The sequence below is a fragment of the Muntiacus reevesi genome, chromosome 7, assembly GCF_963930625.1.
Source record: "Muntiacus reevesi chromosome 7, mMunRee1.1, whole genome shotgun sequence".
NCBI lineage: Eukaryota > Metazoa > Chordata > Mammalia > Artiodactyla > Cervidae > Muntiacus > Muntiacus reevesi.
The window spans coordinates 33,334,856-33,358,257 of record NC_089255.1 but is presented as its reverse complement, the minus strand read 5'-3'; positions in this window follow the sequence as shown (position 1 = coordinate 33,358,257).

The window sequence follows — 23,402 nt, the reverse complement described above, 5'->3', positions numbered from 1 at the left end:
CCCGACTCTATGGACATGGGTTTGGGTGGACTCTGGGAGTTGGTGATGGACAGGGAGGCCTGGTATGCTGCGGTTCATGGGGTCACAAAGAGTCGGACATGACTGAGCGGCTGAACTGAACTGAACTGACAGCCTGAAGCACGAGTCTCTCTAGTGCAGAAGCAGAGCTCTCCCCAGTACCTCCGAAGGCATGGACAGAGCAGTGGGAGCCTGACGAGAAATGGCTCCCCAGAGAGAGGACTGAGAAGAGGCAGAGTCACATGTGTTCAGCACTGCCTCTGTATCTCACCAATCAGATGAGACTCTCATCTCAGGGGAGTTGGTTAACGAATGAGGCAAGAGAAGAAGGAGCCCACAGATGTATCTCCCATGATTTTCTATCCTGGATGGGGTGGGACATGAACATTGTCCCTGAAGGACCTCCAAGTAGCAATATCATCCTCACCTACACCAGATGATTTACACTGGGGTGCATAGAAAAGGATGAGAAAACTGTGCAAGTCTATATCCAAAACCATGGGGTAACATGCACCTGTGTGTGGGCCTGGACAGGTATATGGGGTAGAATGGTTCTGGCTTCTTCTGTCGTTAACAGTCTAAAAGGCATGCTGCTGCTGCTGCTAAGTTGCTTCAGTCATGACCGACTCTGTGCGACCCCATAGACAGCAGCCCACCAGGCTCCCCCGTCCCTGGGATTCTCCAGGCAAGAACAGTGGAGTGAGTTGCCATTTCCTTCTCCAGTGCATGAAAGTGAAAAGTGAAAGTGAAGTTGCTCAGTTGTGTCCGACTCTTAGCGACCCCATGGACTGTAGCCCACCAGGCTCCTCTGTCCATGGGATTTTCTAGGCAAGAGTACAGGATTGAGTGGATTGCCATTGCCTTCTCCATAAATGTCATGAGTATGTGGCAAATAGCATATTAACATGAGACAGCTGTCTAGCTCTTTCTTCCTTGTGCTGTTATCTCAGGCTGAATGAAGCATTGGGTCATTCCCCCCCCCCACCCCCCACATCAACACTTCAATGCTCTTCCTTATCCTCAAGTTTAAGTTCCAACCTCAGATTATTCTATACAGCCTTATCTTGCAGTCCAGGACCTGCCTACAATTAGTATCTCATCTCTCTTACAGCTCCCTTCTTCACCTCACCTTCAGTCAATGTGTCTAAAGCGTCAGCACTGTCACATGGACAATCCCCATCTCCGGAAACACTCTGATCTGATCCTCTCTCTTCCCCTGGTTAACATCAACTGTCTTTCAAGTTTCCATTCACTTTGTGGGAAGCATCTCCACAAATTTGGTTAGGATGCCTCCCCGTGGGATTCCCCTGTGTCACTCAAGTGATCAGTTCACTGGTCAACTGCTCTTACTAGAATTTATACTTCCTGAAGTCAGAGGTCATGTCCCTCATTGTGTCCTTTATTCCCAGCATATAACATAGGGCTTGTCATGTCAGAGGAGCTGAGTAAATATTTACTAATTACATAGTGAATGAGAAAGACTGTTTCCCAACCATGGGACCCCAAACCCCACCCAGGTCTCCTTTACCCTCTGCTAAGGAAACTCAAAGTCATGAGAAATATAAATTCCAAGACCCTGCTTCTTGATTAAGTGTTTTTACTGTTGTTGCTGCTATTAGATGAGGTCTCTAAGGACCAGAGAATTTGAAAATCAGCAGTTTCTCCTTCTTTCCTGTCAGGTTAGGGGAATTTCAACTCACTTCTCCCAAAAGGACACCCTCCCAGGTGGCTTATTAGCTCAGACAGAACCCAGGAGCCAACAAGATTGTCTTTGTTTAATTGCACAGTCACTCTCTGTTTTGACCCTTATTAGCCTTGCTCTTAATGGACTGATTAAAGCCCTCCCCCCTCCAAGGGGGACTTTGATTGAGAGGTGAGTGCAGTTTTTTGTTTGTTTGTTTTTATCAAAGTTCATCCTCCTAAAATATTTAAAATCCAAAATTTGTTGCTCCCACCCTTTGGATTGACCTTTAGGACAACCCCTTTCTACTCCCACTCCTACAACTCTCCCAGGGTAGTTCTTGTTCTGAGGTCAGTGTAAAATGTATTGAGAAAGATTACATTCTCAAAAATCCTCTCTGAGCCTTTCATATTTGGCAGTTAGAGACCCATCTTCTTAATTCAAGAAGAAGTTATCTTCAATTGATAAGTCAAAGTGGTTATTTTCAGATATTTTGACTTTTCTATGCTAAAATGATGAGTGGATAATTCCTTTAAAAAATACAAAGTGCTTCAAAACTTTTTACATACATGAAAATGTTACTAACAAAGAAACACCATTGCAATGTCCTAGCAGATAAAGACATAATCCCTTTGCCTTGGAAACTCATCTGAGCTCAGGAGAAAAGTAGGAGGCTGTGATGCTGACCACGTCTCTGCAGGCTGACAGTTAGTTCTGAGTTTGGATTTATCCACACACTCAGACAATATGCTACTTTGTACAGTTCTGACTGTGACCACAGACCACAGGCAGCTCCTGTGATGCCACTCCTCGGGGGCATCACAAGGAAAACAAGCTCGTGAATTGAAACTACACTGACACTCATTATTCTGACACCAGGAAAAGAAATATTAATTCAGGAGTGTCAAGTTTTGAAAAGACCCAAAGTACAAAACCTGAGATTTAACATTTGAGAAAAGAAATAAATAGTACCTTTGCAGGGGCATATTATATACCACCTGAAGAGAAGTTGAAAAATGACAAATACAGGACCTGACACATCTGGGTCAACAGAATGTATGGCTGGTCTCTTGTACCACCTCAAACATTTTCTTGCAAAGAGAAGAAAGGGTAGAAACTGTCTCTCTGCCACCACAGTGCCCCATTTATATCTTATCAGTATTCTTGACTTGGGAATGAAGAACATATTTTTGACTCTACAGTTCTGTTTTTTAGGTAAACAAGCTAAAACATACAAACTTTGTCTATGATATTGTTTCTTATCACTTCCTTTGTTTAAAAAAAATTGAGTCTTTTCTCATTAAATATTATGTAATGACTTCAACCTTGTGAGATTTTATAAGGCAACTGAATCCCCTTCTCATATCCACTTCCATCCCCCTCTCCAAAAAAAGTGACCAAAATAGCCTGTCATGTCAGGAGAGTTCCTAATAATGGGAAATGTTAATGAGAATTAAATATTTGTGAAAGTACCTTCAAAATATAAATTGATTATTATCATGTCCCAGAAAATGCAATCTTCCCTGCCCAAGTGGTCACTTTCATCTTGAGGAGTAAGGGAAGGCAACCATGAGACAGAAAGGAAGATATCCTGCAAAGAGTCAGAATCAGGCAGAAGAGAAGCCTCCTCCAGGGAGATGCTGGGAGCTGGCACAGGCGTGGTCTCAGCATCCTGGGGTAATGTTTGTGCAGACAAGGATCAGCATCTCAGCAAAGCCCCACCAAGGGTCAGAGACACAGCTGGAACAGAACTGCAGTTTCAGGCTGAAGATGCCCCAGACCCAAACTAATGAGTGCACGTTTCCTGCCCAAGTGTTCAAAGATCCTGGCGTTAGACTGAAGAACTGGGTACACCCGTCCTGGTTGACTTCCTCCAGCAAAAACACTTTCTCCTTGAGGCCTGGCACTGGGATCAGGTTATTTTTCTTATTTAAAAATGTACTTGTTACTTTCATTACTGAAGTTGTGCTTTGCATATGGTACGTGGTCTTAGTGCTTATGATCACTCATTTTGTAATGACCATAATGAAAATATTCTAAACTTGATTTTTGAAAATAATTGTCTTTTTTTTTTTCATTTATTTTTATTAGTTGGAGGCTAATTACTTTACAATACTGTAGTGGCTTTTGTCATACATTGACATGAATCAGCCATGGATTTACATGTATTCCCCATCCCAATCCCTCCTCCCGCCTCCCTCCCTCTGGGTCTTCCCAGTGCACCAGCCCTGAGCACTTGTCTCATGCATCCAACCTGGGCTGGTGATCTGTTTCACCCTTGATAATATACATGTTTCGATGCTGTTCTCTCAAAACATCCCACCCTCGCCTTCTCCCACAGAGTCCAAAAGTCTGTTCTAAAATAATTGTCTTCTTTGTACCATAACACTATTTTGTAGGGTTTTCAATTTGAAAACAATCTGATTATTTTCCATCATGGCAGTACCTGTGCAATTACTTGCCAGTGGTTCCTGCCCTCAAGTCTACAGTAAATACTCCCCTGAATCTAGCAGCTTATCCAAAAATGTTTCTTTAAAACTAACTTAAAAGTTGCTCTTCCTACAAAATGCATCTGGTATGTGACTATCTCTCACCACTTCCAGCTGTGCTGTCAGAATCAAGCCACCCTCACCTCCTATTCTTCTCTGTTTCCTTCTGTTTCCCTTTGTTTCTCCTTTGTTTCAACCTTGCTGTCTTGACAGAGTTGCTGGAGCAATCTCTTTAAAATATTAGTGGAATATTTCCTGCCACTGTTCCCAACCACACACTCCTAGCCAGTCTATCTCATTCAAAAGAAAGATCAGGGTCTTTACCATGGTGCAAGATCCTGCACTTGGGATTTTCTTTTAATGGAGAATATAGTTGATTTACAATGCTGTGTTAATTTCTGCTGTATGGCAAAGTGATTCAGTTATACATATATACATATTCATTTTTATATTATTTTCCATTAAGATTTATCACGGGATATAGAATATTGTTCCCTGTTATATACAGTAGGACCTTTTTCTATGCATTCTGTATAAACTAGTTACCTATGCTGTCCCCATACTCCCTCTCCATTTGTCCTTGAATGTCCCTCCCCTTTCTTGGCAACCACAGGTCTGTTCTCTCTGTCTGCAAGTCTGTTTCTGTTTCATAGATATTAGTTCATTAGTATCATAGTTTAGATTCCACATATAAGTGATATCACATGGTATTTATCATTCTCTTTCTGATTTCACTTACTGTGATAATCTCTAGGCCCATCCATGTTGCTATAAATGGTATTGTTTCCTTTTTACGGCTAATATTCCATTGTCTGTGTGCACCACATCATCTTCATCCATTCATCTGTCGATATACATTTAGGTTGTTTCCTTGTCTTGACTATTATGAATAGTTCTGTTATGAAGATAGGGGTGCATGTATCTTTTTGAATTATAGTTTTCTCCAAATGTATATCCAGAAGTGGGATGGCTGGATCATATAGTAGCTCTACTTTTAGATTTTAAGGAACCTTCATAGTATTCTCCATACTGGCTGCACCAATTTACATTCCCACCAACACTATAGGAAGGTTCCCTTTTCTACATACCCTTCTCCAGTATTTGTTATTTGTAGACTTCTTAATGATGCCCATTCTGACCAGTGTGAGGTAATATCTCATTGAGGTTTTGATTTGCATTTCTCTAATAATTAGTGCTTTTGAACTGTGGTGTTGGAGAAGACTCTTGAGAGTCCCTTGAACTGCAAGGAGATCCAACCACTCCATCCTAAAGGAGATCAGTCCTGGGTGTTCATTGGAAGGACTGATGCTGAAGCTGAAACTCCAATACTTTGGCCACCTCTTGCAAAGAGTTGACTCATTGGAAAAGACCCTGATGCTGGGAGGGATTGGGGGCAGGAGGAGAAGGGGACAACAGAGGATGAGATAGCTGGATGGCATCACTGAATCGATGGACATGAGTTTGGGTAAACTCTGGGAGTTGATAATGGACAGGGAGGCCTGGTGTGCTGCAATTCATGGGATCACAGAGTTGGACACGACTGAGCGACTGAACTGAACTGAACTGAATAATCAATGATGTTGAGCATCTTCTCATGTGCTTGATGGCCATCTGTGTGTCTTCTTTGGAGAAATGTCTATTTAGGTCCTGCATTGGGATTTAATGCTCTACAGTTGATGTTTTGAAATAATAATTTTATCTTTGAATTTGAATTTTGTAAATGCAATCCAGTGAGACAGTGGAACTTGTGCTCAGGGCTGGGAGCCTCAGCTCTTGCAGAATCCTACCTCCCACCACTTCCTGCCTCCCAGGGCTGGTTTTGGCTGCCCAATCCCTTTTCCCTGGTGTCCCAGGCCCCACTGGCCTCACACTCCTGTCCCTGACACATGACCACTGATGCCTGCCACCAGGGTAATGACCAAATCAGGTGACAAGGTTGACAGTGAGAGTCCTACATTCTGCCATGGCCCTCAGCATCACCCAGCAAGTCCTGGGCTGGGCTAACATCCACAGTACTTCAACAGATGATGGGTGGTGATGCGGGTGGCAGGGCAAGCCTCTCGCTCATGCCTAATTCAGGTACCAGGCATGTCCCAAAACAGCAGTTGCCATCCTTTGGGGCTACCAATCCACCACGGGGTGGGTTCATGGGGAGGGGAGACTGACATCCCCTCCCCCAGCCAGGATAGGGCATCCCGGTAGTCTTGCGGTTGGCAGGAGGAGGAACCCTACAGCCTGTCCATACTGAGTAGCAGGGCAGGCTCCCCAGGCTCCCATGAGGGTCTGTAGTCACCCCCGAGGATCCCCATAGCCAAAAAAGTGGGATATAAATATCAGACAAAATCATCATGAAGGGTTGAGAGAGACCATGAAAGAACGGGAAAAGGTATATATTTTCAAACTTATAAAATCACTTTTTAAACTGCTTTTCAAATAAAGGACCCTGCCTTTCCATTTTGCACTGAGCTTCCTAAACCATGTCGGCAGCCTTGCCTGTGCGGGGTCAGACCCGGGGCCTGTGGAGCTTCACCTCCGCTCTTTCCCTCCTATGCTCCGCTCAGCCAGCCTGGAGCTCTTGCAGGACAGGGAGCATGCTAGGCTCGATCCTGCCACTTGGTCCCTGTCCTGCTGTTTCCTCTGCTGGGAACACTTTCCCCAGATCTCTCCGTGGTCACTTCCTCGTGCTGATTTTCTCCTCAAATGTCACTTCCTGATCCTAACACCAAAAGATTGCCACCTTTCTGTTCACCCCATGAAAATGCCACTCTTTGTTAATCACTCATTGTCTCCTGAGTCAGCCTTATTTATTCTTCTAAACCCTTAGAGTTAGCCAAAATATAAGTTAAGATATGGGCTTGTTTTTTAATTACTTGCTTTTCTCACTAGAATGTATACTCTAGGAGGTTGAGGACTTGTTGGTGTTCATCTCTACCTTCAATGACTAGAATGGTGCCAAGCATACAATTGGTGCTTAATAAATGTGTGTTAATGAATGAATGAACTAACCTATGTCCATCATTCTACATTCCTCTTGCTCATAATTTCCCTTTAGAGAAGGCAGAAAACTAGCTCCTAAAGAGAGAACCTCCCCAAACTGCAGCCTATGGTCCGTGCAGTTATTTGTTATAAAGGATCTTTAGACACTGACCATCGACAATGATTTATCAGTGCCTGTCTTGTGTGAGGCTCTATGTTAGACCCTATGAAGACTCCTCATTAAGACTATCCTCAATTTTCATTCATCAAAATTGTCCAGAGCCTTCAGTTAATTTTCTAATGCTTCCCTTCCATCACTCAGATTATGAATTCACAATGTCCTAGGTTCTCTATACACTCACTGTAAGAATAGAACAGAGTGCTATTAGTCAATTTGGAGATGGAGACTTTTTGTTTTCAATTATAACAACTTCTTTTTTTAATATATCATCTACAAAACTCTGCTCTCATCTTGGAGTTACAACCAAAATGCTCCACAAATTCTCCAGGGATGAAATGCCCCAACTGTGTCAGTTTGGGGTAATAATGCCATTAAACTTGGCTCCTTTGCTCCTTTTCAATGCTGTGACTAGTGGCTGCCCAGCAGCCTCACTTTCCCTTAGCGCTCCCCCAGCAGGTTCTGTCCACCATTGTGGATGTCTGCCCCTGGGAAGGAGCCCAAGCTGGGGCCTAGAGTCCCTCTGAGAACCTTCTTGGCATCCCGTGCTCTCTGCGTGTTTCCTTGGCATTAGCTGGTACTGGCACCAGTGGGTGCTTGTAATGAAATTAGTAAATGACACCAGCAGCCTCTTCCAGAACCCCCATGGTTCGTTTAAACAGACGTGACCCTTCCCTCATACCTCTGGCGCCACATAAGCCAGCACCCCCAAGTTTGGAAGCCTGGATTCCACTTGGTGCTTCCCACTGTTTATAGTTTCCTGGCCAAACTCTCAGGCCCTGTGAACTTGTTTTCATCCAAGCCAACTGAATCCAGTTTAGCAGGAAACATTTCATGACGTAAAGGAGATCTCTAAATACCTGCTGCCCTCTGCCAGAGCTGGGTGAATTCTTTTGAAATCGGGCCACTTCACGACTCTTGCTGTTATTTAAAGACAAAATGAGTAAAGAAAGATAAATCACCAATCCTCTGGGAAGACAGGAGGAAGCATTCTTGTTTCCTTGCTGGCTTTTAGTGTCTTCCAGTGAAAGAGACTTTTGGCTTGAGACCATTGATATGGTAAACAGAATCTCATAAATAAGTCAATTATAAAAATAAATCCACAGCAAGAAAAAAGAGATTAATCTGTATGAGAAAGTAGCCATCCAAAGGACCATAGTCCAGTTTGCTCCATTACTTTTTAAAAGATATTAATTTATTTATTTGGCTGTACTGGGTTATTATTTTAGCTGGGGCACACTGCATCTCCAGTCTTCCTTTCGGCATGTGGGATCTTTAGTTGTGGCATGAGGACTCTTAGTTGTAGCATGCAGGATCTAGTTTCCTTATCAGGGATCCAAACTGGGACCCCTGCATTGGGAGCATGGAGTCTTAGCCACCTGATCACCAGGGAAGTTCTTCCATTACTTTCTGAAGTCATCAAATGATTACTATTTAATTCTCAAATAAGGCAGTGTAGTACAACCTAAGTCTCCTTCTTGAGCCATCTCACTGGGATGTGTCTTCTTAAGCCCTGAAGAAGGCCCTCTGCCAAATAGAGCCTGGGAGATTAAGATCACTCTTACAGGCCATTCTGTTAGTGTTTCACTGGTTGATAATCACAGGCTGAGTGGGAGAATTCCCTTGCCAGTCACCATGTACATTGACACCGCTGGGCACAAAAGGGGTGAAGCCACAGAGTATGAACTGCAAAGATACAGCATGGCAATAGGACAGCTAGTCCAACAGGTGTGCTCCACTCACAGAGACATCTTGTTGAAGAGCCCTGAGGTGGGAAAAATGGTGATTACTCCTAACATTCCCGCCAGCACTTAAACATGCCTTGTTTTTTCACTGACCCAGATGGGATAGGTGGGGTCTGCATAATTCCATGTAAGAGAAATCTCCATAAAGGAAAAGAGCAACATTGACCTAAAAATGAGCAGATTGTAATTTCACTTGCTTCTTGTATTTATCAGGATCGTGATTTCCTGAGCATATGCTTTTGTTGTTGTTCAGTCACTACGTGGTGTCCGCGCTTCATAAACCCACGGACTGTAGCAGGCCAGGCTTCCCTGTCCTTCACTATCTCCCTGAGTTTGCTCAAACTCATGTCCATTGAGTTGATGATACCATCCAAACATCTCAAACTCTGTTGCCCCCTTCTCCTTCTGACCTCAGTTTTCCCCAGCATTAGGGTCTTTTCCAATGAGTTGGCACTTTGCATAAGGTGGCCAAAGTATTGGAGCTTCAGCTTCAGCATCGGTCCTTTCAATGAATATTCAGAACTGATTTCCTTCAGGATTAACTGGTTTGATCTCCTTGTTGTCCAAGGGACTCTCAGGAATCTTCTTCAGCACCACATTTCCAAGGCATCAACTCTTCAACGCTCAGCCTTTTTTATGATCCAACTCTCACATCCATACATGACTACTGAAAAAATCATAGCTTTGACTCTACAGACTTTTGTCAGTAAAGTGACGTCTCTACTGTTTAATATGCTGTCTAGTGTGAGGCTGTCACAGCTAACGCCATGGCAGGCAGCCTAGATTAGGAGTAGGCCTGGTTTCCCGGGGTAACATAATTATCAGGCCTCCTTGAGCCAGCCAATCAACATGTGCCTAGCCAGAAAAAAGGGAACCTATCAGGGGAAAGCTGAAAGCCCCACGTTGGGCCAACAAAAATTACCTTGCAACTGTGTAACCAATCCACTTACGCCAACTACCCACTGTGTAACCAATCTGATTGCGCCAACTACCTGCTGCTTTTTTTGACCTAATAAATACCCGAGAGAACTGGGGCTCGGGGCCTTTCGTCCTCACACACCTGGTGAGGGCGGGAAGCCCTGGCTCGAGTCAGTAATAAATTCCCCTATTGCGAGTTGCATTGTTTCGAGGAGTCTTCTTTCCCAACCGGGGACTCGGACTATGGGAAGAACATCTAGGTTTATCATAGCTTTTCTTTCAAAGAACAAGTGTCTTTTAATTTTGTGGCTGTAGTCATCATCTGCAGTGATTTTGGAGTCCAATAAAATAAAATCTGTCACTGCTTCCACTTTTTCCCCATCTATTTGCCACGAATTGCTGGATGCCATGATTTTCATTTTTTGAATGGTGAGTTTTAAACCAGCTTTTTCACTCTTCTCTTTCACCTTCATCAAGAGGCTCTTTAATTCCTCTTCACCTTCAGCCCTTAGAACGGTATCATCTGCATATCTGAATATTTCTCCCAGAAATCTTGATTCCAGCTTGTGATTAATCCAGCATGGCATTTCACATGATGTACTCTGCATATAAATTAAATAAACAGAGTGACAATATACAGTGTTGTCATATTCCTTGACCAATTTTGAATCAGTCAGTTGCTCCATGTCCAGTTCTAACTGTTGCTTCTTGACCTGTATACAGGTTTCTCATGACCAAGTGACTGAACAACAGGAAGCAGGTAAGGTCTGGTATTCCCATCTCTTTAAGAATTTTCCATAGTTTGGTGTGATCCACACAGTCAAAAGCTTAGCATAGTCAATGAAGCAGAAGTAGATGTTTTTCTGGCATTCTTTTGCGTTTTCTATGATCCAACAGATGTTGGCAATTTGATCTCTGGTTCCTCTGCCTTTTCTAAATCCAGCTTGAACATCTGGGAGTTCTTGGTTCACATACTGCTGAAGCCTGGCTTGAAGGGTTTTGTGCATAACCTTACTAGCATGTGAAATGAGCAGAATTCTACAGTAGTTTGTACATTCTTTGGCATTACCTTTCTTTGGGGTTGAAATGAAAACTGACCTTTTCCAGTCCTGTGGCCACTGCTGAATTTTCCAAATTTTTTGTCATGCTGAGTGCAGCACTTTAACAACATCATCTTTTAGGATTTGAGATAGTTCAGCTGGAATTCCATCACTTCTACTACCCTTGTTCATAGTAATGCTTCCTAAGGCCCACTTGACTTCAGACTCCAGGATGCCTGGCTCCAGGTGTGAGACCACACCATCGTGGTTATCTGAATCATTAAGATCTTTTTTGTGTAGTTCTTCTGTGTATTCTTGCTACCTCTTCTTAATCTCTTCTGCTTCTATTAGGCCCTGACTATTTCTGTCCTTTATTGTGCCCATCCTTGCATGAAATACTTGATATTTCTAATTTTCTTAAAGAGGTCTCTAGTCTTTCCCATTCTATTATTTTCCTCACTTGTTTGCACTGTTCATTGAAGAAGGCCTTCTTGTCTCTTCTTGCTATTCTCTGGAACTCTGCATTCAGTTGGATTTATCTTCCCCTTTCTCCCTTGCTTTTTCTTCTCCTCTTTCCTCTGCTATGTGTAAAGCCTCCTCAGATAAGCACTTTGCATTCTTAGTGTCATGCTAGTGGTCACACTTTTTTTTGCTAAGATCCCTAGACCACAGGTTTGATTTTCCCTATTAAGAATGAAGTTGTCACCAATGTCCATTTGAACCTGTCTTAAAACCTGGGGCAGTGACATAAGTTGGATTGGAAATCCATAACTTTGTAGGTCTTACACCTTCTGATGATGCCTTTGTCTTGCCTTTTATTTTTAACAAGAAATCTCACCCCTCATCAGTATAGTAATCCACCTTAGAGATGCATTATTCCTCCAGCCAGCTACCTTTCACAAAAGAATCTGGCATTTAACTGTTGTGAGCTTTCTCACAAAGTGTGTATGGATACTCTTTGGGTTTGTGCATTTATGTTGGGGCTGGGGCTGCGGATGGAGGATGCAGCAGTGGGCAGGGTCATTGGCAGCTTGCCTTGTGTTTAAAGGAGGCTGGTTGTACCTGTGCCTGTGATGGAATTCTCTCTGCTCATTAATCATAGCCGTGTTTTTTAATTCAAACTCTGTTTTTCCCCCGATGAGTGTTAAATAAGATATTTTCCATCCTAACATGAGCAATTAAGTTTTGAGTTGTTTATATATCCTTGTTTTAGCTCATTTTATTGGAAAAGGTGAATGACGTGGAATCTGGTTCAAGGATCAAAACAATTGTGTTAATTGAGGCATCCGCTCAGTGGCAAAACTAAAAACTGAAAGTGGAAAACTTGTTTTCACTGTCTCTTACTGGATTCATTTAGAGTGTAGAAAAAATTAAGCAATAAGTATCAATATAAGATTAAATTCAATAAAATATTAATGACACTAAATCTCTTTTATAGACAGAAACTTTGTAAAAGATTCAAAATAGACTCATTTAGAGTGTGTCCTTGATCTATCCACCACACCAGAGAGTACATTCCTACTACCCCTTTTCTAAACACAAAGTCCAGTTCCTTCGTTTTCCCTTATTGGTCACAAAAGTCTGGACCTATTCTGTCTCAATAATTTCAACATCTGTTGTATATTTCTACTTTTGCTACCATGAAATATTTTATTGACCTGGGGTTCTCTGTTATCTCTGTATCCAACATGGAGACGTAATAGAGAGCCAAATAACCAACCCTGAAACCTTAGAAGGCAGCTCAAGAAATCAGCAGGGTCTCATTTGCAAGGGCTAATTTGGATCTTTGTTGTGGTTCTGTCACATTACAGTGACCCATCCACCATCTACGGAAGTTTTCCAGCATCAAACTGACCCAGCCACTGCCAGATGGGAAGGCTTATGCCCTTTTTCCTTCTAGAGAGAAGAATTTGAGATTAGATGTTATGGGAAGAACATGATTATTGTTCTCCCAAAGTGTACAGGTCATTGTGTCTATTTCTCCAGAAGTGTTTGTACCAGTTCATGGCTTTGACCTAAAATGCTTCCTGTCATTGTTGTTCCTGCTTGTTCCTTGTCATACTTGTTCCTAAAAGAACAAGTCAGCAAGCGACTAGGGATTTCTGAGACATATGCACTCCTGAACATCTCATTCTCAATTTGACCTGTGGTCAGTTTTGAAATTTAATTTACTTTTTTTAAGGTTTTTTTTTTTTTTTTTTTTTTTTTTTTTTAGATTAGGGACTAAGATGAAAGCGCTAAATTGGGTGGGATAAAATGTGTAATAAACAAGGATGATTCTGATTTGCTTGTTGAGGGAGTTGTGTCCAAAGCTTCATAGAGTTATGACAAGGATGATAGCCACAAATTGTACATTTTCTTTGAGCATCAAGTAAAAGTAATGGATTAACTTTTAGCTGAAAACCAACTAAAAATAAGCAAGAACCTTCTTACTTTAAATTGTCAGACCTTTAATTATGTTAAAGATAAATTTCCCTTTCCTTATTTTTTAAATTTAAATTAATTTATTTTAATTGGGGGCTAATTACTTTACAATATTGTAGTGGCTTTCGCCATACATCGACATAAATCAGCCATGGGTGTACATGTGCTCCCGATCCTGAATCCTCCTCCCACCTCCCTCCACATACCATCCCTCAGGTCATCCCAGCGCACCAGCCCTGAGCTCCATCTCGTGCATCGAATCTGGACTTGTGATCTGTTTCACATATGGTAATATACATGTTTCAGTGCTATTCTTTCAAATCATCCCACTGTCACCTTCTCCCACAGAGTCCAAAGCTCTGTTCTTTATCTCTGCGTCTCTTTTGCTGTCTCACATATAGGGTCATCGTTACTACCTTTCTAAATTCCATATATATGTGTTAATATACTGTATTGGTATTTTTCTTTCTGACTTACTTCACTCTATATAATAGGCTCCAGTTTCAACCACCTCATTAGAACTGATTCAAATGCATTATTTTTAATAGCTGAGTAATACTCCATTGTGTATATGTACCACAGCTTTCTTAGCCATTCATCTGCCAATTGACATCTAGGTTGCTTCCATGTCCTGGCTATTGTAAACAGTGCTGTGATGAGCATTGGGGTACACGTATCTCTTTTAATTCTGATTTCCTTAGTGTGTATGCCCAGCAGTGGGATTGCTGGGTCGTATGGCAGTTCTATTTCCAGTTTTTTAAGGAATCTCCACACTGTCCTCCAAAGTGGCTGTACTAGCTTGCATTACCACCAACAGTGTAAGAGGGTTCCCTTTTCTCGTCACCCTCTCCAGCATTTATTGTTTTGATAGCAGCCATTCTGGCTGTGTGAGATGGTACCTCATTGTGGTTTTGATTTGTATTTCTCTGATAATGAGTGATGTTGAGCATGTTTTCATGTGTTTGTTAGCCATGTGCATTTCTTCCTTGGAGAAATGTCTGTTTAGTTCTTTGGCCCATTTTTTTTATTGGGTTGTTTATTTTTCTGGTATTGACCCACATGAGCTGCTTGTATATTTTTGAGATTAATTCTTTGCCAGTTGCTTCATTTGCTATTATTTTCTCTCATTCTGAAAGTTGTCTTTTCTCCTTGCTTATAGTTTCCTTCATTGTGCAAAAGCTTTGATGTTTAATTGGGTCCCATTTGTTTATTTTTGCTTTTATTTCCATTACTCTGGGAGGTGGGTCATCAAGGATCCTGCTGTGATTTATGTCAGAGAGTGTTTTGCCTATGTTTTCCTCTAAGAGTTTTATAGTTTTTGGTCTTACATTTAGATTTTTAATCCATTTTGAGTTTACTTTTGTGTATGGTGTTAGAAAGTGTTCTAGTTTCATTCTTTTACAAGTAGTTGACCAGTTTTCTCAGCACCACTTGCTAAACAGATTGTCTTTTCTCCATTGTATATTCTTGCCTCCTTTGTCAAAGATAAGGTGTCCATAGGTGCATGAATTTATCTCTGTGCTTTCTATTTTGTTCCATTGATCTGTATTTCTGTCTTTGTGCCAGTACTATACTCTCTTGATGACTGTAGCTTTGTAGTATAGTCTAGAGTCAGGCAGGTTGATTCTTCCAGTTCCATTCTTCTTTCTCAAGATTGCTTTGGCTATTCAAGGTTTTCTGTATTTCCATACAAATTGTGAAATTATTTGTTCTAGGTCTCTGAAAAATACCATTGGTAGCTTGATAGGGATTGCATTGAATCTATAGATTGCTTTGGGCAGTATATTCAATTTCACTATATTGTTTTTTTGATCCATGAACATCTGTAATCTTTTCTTCTCAGTCATTTCTCAATTTAAGATGAACTGGAGGACTTTTCAGATTTCTCTTCTGCTAACCCTGAGAAATATTTATACTATTGTCACTAAAGAGTTTGAGAAGCAAGTGAAAAGTAAGAAGGATCCTGAGCCCAGATACAGGCAGATGCCCCTCCCACCAGCTCCCTGGCTAAGTCTAACCATTGGAAGCTTTCTCTAGATGGGATTTGGGAGTTTCTTTGTCCCAGTCGGATAGCTGCCAGCCTGAGCTGTAGAGCTGACCTGGAGAAACACTAGTTTCCATTCTTTTTCACCATTGTTATGAACAGACAATAAAATAAATTCAGGCCAGTTCTTGAAACCTAGCATTCCAAGGCACTTCACTCACAGTGGGGCCCCTCAGTTTTCATCACACCAGGGTTAGGTGGCAGAAGGTCAATATACAGCTGTTTTTAGGCCTAAACGATGCTGAGCCCTTGGAAATTGCAGACTAGTTACTGTTGTCCCATGGTAATTGTGGGGAGAGTTTTGGAAGATCTTCTGAGAAATCCACTGTAGTAGGAATGGAGAGGAAAAGCCACAATTTGAATAAAGGAAACCCAAGAGGGCTCCAGGAAGTAAAGAAAGGATGGGAGTCCATGCTCCTTTGTGGCGTACTAAGTCCCTTCAGTTGACTCTTTGTGACCCTACAGACTGTAGCCGGCCAGACTCCTCTGTCTATGGGATTCTCCAGGGGAGGATACTGGACTGGGTTGCCATGCCTTTCTCTAGGGAATCCCTCCAACCCAGGGATCAACCCTGCATCTCTTGTGTCTCTTGCTTTGGCAGGTAGATTCTTTACCATTAGTGCCACCTGGGAAGCCCAGAATTTTTTAAATTTACCAAACTTACAGAAAGCTTGTAAGCCCTTGTGGCAGGGTGTGCAAATAGCCAGGCTTTCCAGTCCTCATGGACAAGATCTCAGGCTTTGGACAATCATTCAACAGCTTTGTTCACGTCAGCAGGCAAGGATGAGTTCTGGGTACCATGCCAGCTTCCAGGGATACAGTCATGAATTATATCCAGTACCTCTCCTTGCATGACTTACATACACACTTACATGAGGCCACAGGTGGGTAAGCAAGTGTTTCAGTAATCGTTCTTTCCCTTTCTCCACCTGAGTAAGCCCAGCTTGGCCTTCCAGTTACAGCTTACATGTCACCTCATCTGCAGACAGCTGGGTTTGATCTCTCAGTGTTTCCGTTTCACAGCACTTTTCAAATTTGTCACTTAAGAATTTATTTGTGTAAATATTTTCTAACACATATGTCCTCCATAAAGGATATAATCTGGCTTTGTCAATATATTCTTTCTTTTGCCTAGGGCAATGTGTGGCACACAGTAGGTATTTAAAAGTAAGCTTGATGAATGAATGAACGAGATGCATTAAAATAATGAAAGAATGAGATGTATTACAGATGGCTAACAAACACATGAAAAGATGCTCAACATCACCCATTATCAGAGAAACGCAAATCAAAACCACAATGAGGTACCATTACACGCCAGTCAGGATGGCTGCTATCCAAAAGTCTACAAGCAATAAATGCTGGAGAGGGTGTGGAGAAAAGGGAACCGTCTTACACTGTTGGTGGGAATGCAAACTAGTACAGCCACTATAGAGAACAGTGTGGAGATTTCTTTAAAAACTAGAAATAGAACTGCCATATGACCCAGCAATCCCACTTCTGGGCATACACACTGAGGAAACCAGATCTGAAAGAGACATGTGCACCCCAATGTTCATCGCAGCACTGTTTATAATAGCCAGGACATGGAAGCAACCTAGATGCCCATCAGCAGATGAATGGATAAGGAAGCTGTGGTACATATACACCATGGAATATTACTCAGCCATTAAAAAGAATTCATTTGAATCAGTTCTAATGAGATGGATGAAACTGGAGCCCATTATACAGAGTGAAGTAAGCCAGAAAGATAAAGAACATTACAGCATACTAACACATATATATGGAATTTAGAAAGATGGTAACGATAACCCTATATGCAAAATAGAAAAAGAGACATAGAAGTACAGAACAGACTTTTGAACTCTGTGGGAGAAGGTGAGGGTGGGATGTTTCAAAGAACAACATGTATATTATCTATGGTGAAACAGGTCACCAGCCCAGGTGGGATGCATGAGTCAAGTGCTCAGGCCTGGTGGGCTGGGAAGACCCAGAGGAGCCGGGTGGAGAGGGAGGTGGGAGGGGGGATCGGGATGGGGAATACGTGTAACTCTATGGCTGATTCATATCAATGTATGACAAAACCCACTGAAAAAAATAAAATAAAATAAAATAAAATATGGCACCAACCCCCCCCCCCAAAAAAGAATGAGATGTATTAAAAGCAATCATGGGAGTATGCAAGGAACCTCACCCCTGTAAAGAAGCTCTGGAAAGGAGAGTTATTTCCTAAGAGAAATAACTTATCTGAGTCTTGAAGGGTGAGGAGATGTTCCCCAGGAAAGAAAAGAGGGAACAGGTCCATGCAGCAGTGAAAGTAGCACAATAAACCCCAGAAGCATGAACCAGCTTATGCTGTGGGAACAATGACAAGTGAGGACATGTATGTTAGGGAAGGCATAGCAGGAAAAGAACATGGAAGACGTTGTAAGTTATTCCCCCAAAGCTTTGACTTTCTCTGTGAAAGAGAAAGTAAGTGTGGAGTTCTGAAGAGTTTGAAGTCAAGAAGTAACCTAGTCACATTGGCTCGAAGCAGGGCATCAGAGTCTGAGCAGGGTGACAGGGCTTCTCCGCAGAGGCACCTGGGACAGGGTCTCTCAGTTGGAGAGCAAACATATTAAGACAGCGTGTCAACAGTTTCCCTCAGATGGTTTGGGGTGGGGTGGGGGACAAGGTTTTGTATGAAGCTTACCATCTTTCTATAAGTTCGGGAAATTTTTTAAAAACTTAAGGATTGGTAACTTACAGGTTCTTGTCCATAAATTTGAGCTAAATCATAGATGTCCCACACACACACTTAAAGGCTTTTAAATGTAGAAAATATTTGCTTATACTATTTTAAATTCTATATGTGCAAAAATTGAAAAGGAAAGCAAAAGAAGGAGAACAGAAAGATGATAAAGAGAAAAGCCTTAGCATCCAAGCTGTAAGTACTTAGATAGTCCCAGAAATGCCTCAGTCCCTGGGCTGTGTCATGTCAAGTGACATCAGTCTTCATTTCCCACTCCTATTCATTCAGTTACTGAATGGTGACAGCCCTTCCACGTGCCCAGAACTGTGCTAGGCATCAAGGACACAGTGGAGGGTGGGGAGAGGGAGTCCTCTACCTCTGAGGCAGTTTGGTGTTATTGTTACAGTCTAACCTGTCATTAAACAATAACAATAGCATTGAAAAAGTCCCCCAGAGTGCCCAGCGGAGCCTTTTGTGCTGACAGATTCCAGACTCTTCCCACGGACACCTGCCATGCTGCCTGTCCCCTCATGCTTTTAGCCCATGCATGACCACTGTCACTATCAATTTCTTTATTCTGCTTTATTCATATTGCTTCTTCATCTTGCCCTGAGAGAACAGGGACATTGGTTTTTTTACTGGTGTATCTCCACCCCTAAATGTCAGCTGACACTTCAGGGCTCAACAGGTGTGGTGAATAAGTGAATGAATTAATTAGTGCTATACAGGGAGAACAGAGCTTCCCTGATGCTCAATTGGTAAAGAATCTGCCTGCAATGCAAGAGACCTTGGTTCAATTCCTGGGTTGGGAAGATCCACTGGCGATGGGATAGGCTACCCACTCCAGTATTCTTGGGCTTCCCTGTGGCTCAGCTGGCAAAGAATCCACCTGCAATGCAGGAGACCTGGGTTTGATCCCTGGGTTGGGAAGATCCCCTGGAGAAGGGAAAGGCTACTCACTCCAGTATTCTGGCCTGGAGAATTCCATGGACTGTATAGTCCATGGAGTCACAAAGAGTCAGACACGACTGAGAGACTTTCACTTACACTTTTACATACAGGCGAAAAGATTGGATGCTTGGGAATGTGAAGTTGGACCCTATATATGCCTAGGGCAAGGAGGTGTGAAGGACAGGCTTTCCTGAGAAAGTAAGATTTACACAGACACCTAAAAAACCAGTAAGAAATGCCAAGTGAAGTGTGTTAAGGTAAGCCTACGATGTGCAGGGGGATCAAATTGGCCTTGACCCATCAAAAGTCACTGCTTTCCTCAGTATGTCTTTTGGTAACTTGCTCCTATTCTGTGAAATATCCCTATGTCTTTCTTCTCTACCAAAAATGTCAATACTGATATGACCCGAGAGGCACTTCTTCCTTATTTTAATCTCTTTACAAGTCCCTGGAGCTGACTAGGGACTGTTCCCTACAACATAAGGTTAGGAGCTTGACATAGGGGGTCAAACCCCAGTTATACCACTGACTGGCTGTATAACCTTAGGTAAATCTCTTCAGCATCTGAGACTCTTTCCTTACCTAAGAAAAGCTGTCTAGTTAGAATTACTATTCTTTTCAGTCTTTATTGAATGAGGACTTTCTTTTTAACATTATAAACTAATTCTCCCTCTCAGAAAAGGTAGATCTTACACTCAAAGCCAATCTTCAAGCATTTTTTAAAAAGAAACTGGGGAAGAAATCCATAGTTCGTTAACAAGAAGATTCACAACTTCTTTTTATAGTAGTCATGGGAAGATACCAATATACTTCGCAACCTACAGTGGTTCAAACTAAGTATCTAGATTTTTAAATCTCAGAAAGATGACATAAAGTGGACAATTATGAAAGCTATTCATAATACAAAATCTGGCTGTTAACAACATAGGACAAATGCTTGCTTTGCACTGTACCTAAGAAGCTTCCTTGATGGCTCAGTGGGTAAAGAATCTGACTGCGATGCAGGAGACAAAAGGGACGTGGATTCAATCCCTGGGTCAGGAAGATTCCCTGGAGAAGGAAATGGCAACTCACTCCAGTATTCTGGCCTGGAAAATCCCATGGACAGAGGAGCCTAAGGGGCTACAGTCCATGGGGTCACAAAGAGTCAGACATGACTAAGCAACTAACACACTTAAGGCAGAGAGATGAGGCAAAGAGAAATTCACATGAACACAGTTTGTTGTGGTTGTTGTTCAGTCACTAAGTCACATCTGACTCCTTGTAAACCCATGGACTGTAGCATGCCGAGTTCCCCTGTCCTCCACTGTCTCCTGGAATTTGCTCAAATTCATTGAATCAGTGATACCATCCAACCATCTGATCCTCTATTGCACCCTTCTCCTCCTGCCCTCAATCAGGGACATTGGTTTTCAATATTTCCCAGCAAAAGAGTCTTTCCCAATGAGTCCACTCTTTGCATCAGGTAGCCAAAATATTGGAGGTTCAGCATCAGTCCTTCAATGAATATTCAGGGTTGATTTCTTTTAGGATTGACTGGCTTGATCTCCTTGCTATCCAAGGGACTCTCAAGAGTCTTCTGCAGCATAACAATTCAAAAGCATCAGTTCTTTAGCCCTCAGCCTTCTTTATGGACCAACTCTCACATATGTTATAGTCTGCCATTATTTTGACCACACCACCCAGACATAGGGCCTGAAATAAAAGATGGTGACCACTGGCAATGAAGGTTGTCTTTGTACACAAAACAACTACTCCCTAGACCTAGAGAGAAGATTCAGCTCCACACTTAGAGGCTTTCTCTGTTTCTTTCTATCTCAGCCCAGGTAGAACCTCCCATATTTGTTAAGGATCATGTCTCCTGCCACATTTTTCAGTGTTCCAGAGCAGCACCCACAGTCTTCACTGATGTAGCTGTTTCTTCAGAGGGTGATGTATAAGAGTGAGCGTGATTGTGCCTTCATTTTGGAACTAGCAATTACTGTCTGCAGAGCCTCAGTTTCCTCTGCTGGAAAAGGATGGCATTTGTACCTACTTCCAAAGGTTTTTGTAAAGATTAAATGAGTTAATGTTAATCAGTTATTTAGAGAAGCATCTGGCAAATGGAAGTGCCATTTTAGCTATTATCCTCTGTAGTCATTTTTCTATACAAACCAAGTATCAGCTGGTTCCTTGAAGTTAATTCACCCTGGCCCAGACTAGGTGGCAAGGGCACCCACTGCCCCACTGCACTGCACAGAGGAAGGGACTGCCCCCATCTGAACTTGGAAGGAGGCAATTGTAAGGAATTGGAATCTCTTGTCCAGAACAGGTGACTAAGAAGCCAAATAGAGTGAACCTGCTACTGTGTCACCTGGGCTTTCCCATCTTTACAAGGGGGCTGGCATTTGTCAGTCACACGAAAGAGGAGAATAACATTCAAAGATCAGTCACCCTAGTGTGAAAGTTAAAATCATATCAACTTTCTTAGATCTCTCTCATACTCTTCTTTGCAAAATTACTTGAAATGTAATTTTGTCAATAACTGGCCAAAGGGAGAAATGGGACCATTGCAATTTGTGATTTATCTGGTGACAGTTATAGTAAATGTAGCAATAGCAGCAATAGACATAGCTAATATTCATTACATATCTATTGTAGGCATTGTTTAACTATAAGTTCTTTACATCAATAAGTCATTATAAACCTTTCAGAAACCCTATGAAGTACTATTCCACTTTATAGAAGAGAAGACTGTCTCCTCAGTTCCAATAACAGGAAATCAGGGAGATTTCAGTAGAAGAGTCAAGCCAAGGAAAACATGAATTCAGCAGACAGTAGGAAATCTGTCAGGAAATAACACCCTGCCCCAGTCACTCTATCACTTGGCACTTCGATTTACTGTATGAATTTCTAAAAATGAAACAACAATTTCAGTCCTTAGAAATCTTTAAATAAAAACGAGTCATGTGAAAGGTCACTTAAGATTGAGTCACTTTTCAAAAAATTTCATTTTATATTGAAATATAGTTGATGTGTTAGTTTCAGCTATACAGCAAAGTGATTCAGTTATACATATATCTATTCTTTTTCAAATTCTTTTGATCACTTCAAAATTTATATCCATCTTTAAGGGTAGCTTCTGGCCATGTCTATACTAACAGGAGTTGTATTCTTCAACTTATTTAGAAGTGGTATTGCTGATAGACATCTATATGTTTTCAATGTGCAAAACACTTTCAACTCATTATTTCATCTGATCCTTTCAACAAAGGTGTGTAACTGAAATTTTAACTTTTTTATATAAAACACTGAAGCTCAAGGATGTCCCCCAGCCCCTGACCTAGATAGCAGAACTGGGGGCAAAAGCCATGTACTCTGGTGAAACCCACCTCCTTTCCACTGTATTATCTTTCATCTTTTTAAAAAAATGGACAACCCAGATCTCTACACAGCAAAATTCAAGTTGATAACCATACACTAGATACCCTAACAGGCCAATGAACTTATAGAAGTATGTCTGTTGCTATATAAAACAGAGACTATGAACCAGTGTTCAAACTGGGACAAATCCCCCCAACCCCAAAACTCTCCTGCCAACAGACAATGGTGTCATCACAGTTTATAGATGCTCTTTATGTGCTAGAAACACAGACCTTGGGAAAACTCATTCTTTCTGTTGCTTTAATCCAAGTTGGCTTATAGCCAGAAGAATGAGTTGGTTACCTCTCCTTCTGATCCTCAACGTTTAAATGAAAAGAGAAGCATGTTCCTCCTGTCTTACAAAGTAACACTCAGTGATCTGGGGCTTTGAGACCTTCCCTGAGGTCTAGTAGAGAGAAGGAATGAAGGCTCCTGAGCCTGGCGTCAAGCCCCAATTCACTCATCCCTGATAAGTAAGTGGAAAAGAGTTCAGGTCAGAGCCTTTCAGTTTCCCTCTGGAATGTCCCTGAGGCCGTGGCTGAGTATGGGGAAATCCATGTCATCGCCTTCCCACCACAGAATAGTCACCGCTCTTAGTGGCTTCCAGAGGCATTCAGAGTGAGATTGAGGTCAAGTGGGGCCAAACAATGGGATTCCTGCCCTCAAGGACAGAGGAAGAGGCTAGTTTCATTTCACAGTTCACATGTATACTACTTCCTCTGGAGACACTCTTAGACCCAAAGCACTGCCCAAACTGAAGGCCCTGGTAGCAAATAGCTATCTCTGATGTTCTTGGCCATCTAGA